We start from the raw sequence: 2,489 nt of genomic DNA on the forward strand, positions 1-2,489 counted from the left end.
GTCTTGTCCGTCGGCACAACAGTTCCGTGACAACCCCTATCTTCAGCTATTTCTTTAAGGGGTGTCCACAACAGGGCAGTATCACATTACAGCGACTTGATATAGACAATTCGCGGTAACAGTATCAATGTTTTATTGTGATTTTCTACTTACTGGTTATGGAGTACTCTGTACAAACGGAGAAACTACTTTTGATTTCAGTACTTTCCTCGAAATCAAATCACACCTAAAGTGGACTACTACTTTTGATTTGAATACCTTCTTCGAATGAAATTAAATGGTAAACAATATTTTGGAGTTTTTTTATATCGTTCCGAAGTTTAACATTGTACTTACTTTTGTGCATTAAGTTAACGTTTTTTATGTTTGAAACCATTTTGGGGGGGGGGGGGGGGGTGTTATTAACAATACTTAGAGGTTTTTTGGAGGGTTTACTAATATCATTTGAATGCTCCTTTGGGGGACCAATTGTTTCACGTTGATATCTTCTGTATGCTTGTTTGCGTGAAATCATTGTTGTGGAGACTTTTTGTGGGTTAATTTGTCGGAGTTTTTTTGTGGGAACCAAAGTCCCAAGCAAACTCAACTACTTGGCCTATTTTACGTTACCCTGGTAATGTTTTTTATTGGGATTCTGTGTTTCCAGTAACTGCTTGTCGAATTTTGAAAGACCTTTTTGATCCCGTATCTTGTGTTTTTCAGTAATTTTTTAAGAGTTGATATCTGTGCGTCGTGTGCGATTGTGTAATTTGTAATTCTTGTTAGTCTGTTTAGTTGTGTTAATAGATAACTTTTCAGTTTCCTTAGGCTTTTAATTTCTGGTGTGATGTATCGATCGGTTGAGTCGAAATTGGTGTTAATTCGTGGAACAGCTGCGTCTATTGCTTGTGTGATGTATGTGTTAAGTTGGTCTATATATGTGTCGATTTCGTCTGTTGTAAGGTTTCTATTATTAGGTATTTCAACGTTAGTGTTCTGTTCCAGGTAGGCCGCGAATTCTGTCCAGTCTGCTTTACGATAGTTATATTTTATGTATGTGTGTGTCTCGTCGATTTCGAGGTGATCGTGGGTTCGTATCGATATTGTCATGTTTACTGCTCTGTGGTCACTGTCGTATTCGGCAGAGTCGAGTCTTTCTTGCGCTGGATTGTCGTGGAATTCTAATCTGTTATCTGCTATGCAGATATCAATATAGGCTCCACTTTTGGGGTACGACGGAGTTAGAGTGTGAAGCAGGGAGATTCTGTATGCTATCTGGTTTCGAGATATCCAATTCAGCAGTGCTACCCCTCTATGATTGTTTATTGGATTACTCCACACACGCGGAGTGTTTGGCGTTTAGGTCGCTCGCGAAGAGATAATAATTATTGTTTTTTTGTAATTCTAATTTTTCGAATAAACCTTGTAACTCGACATGAATTCTTTTTTACAGCTACTAGTTGCGTAACCCGCTATTATAAATAAATTGTTATTATTCTGTATTTTTAATTTTATTGTGGTGGTCTCGAAGGTAATACCGTCTGACGGGCCCCGCTGGATGGACTTGAATTTAATACTATTTTTAATTAAGATGCCTGTTCCCCCAGCTTGTTTAGCATTAATTCTGTCGTCTCTTACAAATGTATAATTTTTAAACCTAACTACGTGTCTCGGGCTTAATTTTATTTCACAAAGAAGGACCACATCCGGTTTGTTTAAAGCTAGATATTCTGCCAGAGATGCCCTTCTTTCGTAGGATATTAAAGAGTTGACATTAATTTCGTGGATTCTGAGTTTCTTGCATTGGATTTTTACTGCATTGGTTTGGCTTGTGTTTCTATTGTTCGTGAAGTTGAATGTTAAAGATCAAGGTCAAGAGCTTCGGCAATTATATTTATTTTGTTGCTATTGGATTCTAGTTGTTCGAATAATCGGGTCATTTGATTGTTTACAACGGTTTCTATTGTTTTTTTTATTTCGATTAATAATGAATTCTGGTTGGTGTAAGACGAGTGGGTGTTTTCTACTATTTTCTGTGAGACAGGGGTTGGTTGAATGGGTTGAATTGACGGGCTATTATCTTTGAATAAAGCGCTGAATGAGATACCGGGTTTGACAAATCTTTTTTTTGCTAGTTCGCTTTTTTGAATTTTCTCCTTCATAGCTAACTTCTTTTCGGCTATTTTTTCTCTGATTTCTTTGATTTTAGGACATCCTCTGTAGGAGGCCGGGTGTCCAACATTTTTACAGTGTGTGCAGTAAGGGCCTGAAGGGTCTGAGCTGCCTGCAGGGCGTGGGCATTCACCCGGATTGTGTGGCACGTTGCATTTTACGCAACGATAATCTAAGTTGCAATTAGATGCGACGTGCCCTATTCTTTGGCATCTTTTACACTGGATGCGGTCCTTTTTTATGATTTCCTCCCATTTCACGGCATTATATAAAACGGTTCTGATTTCTTTTAATTTATTTAGATTACTATCCGGCGTTAGTTGCACTAGGAAAATAGG

This window comes from Augochlora pura, unplaced genomic scaffold (genome assembly GCF_028453695.1).
Source record: "Augochlora pura isolate Apur16 unplaced genomic scaffold, APUR_v2.2.1 APUR_unplaced_310, whole genome shotgun sequence".
In the NCBI taxonomy this organism is placed as follows: Eukaryota; Metazoa; Arthropoda; class Insecta; order Hymenoptera; family Halictidae; genus Augochlora; species Augochlora pura.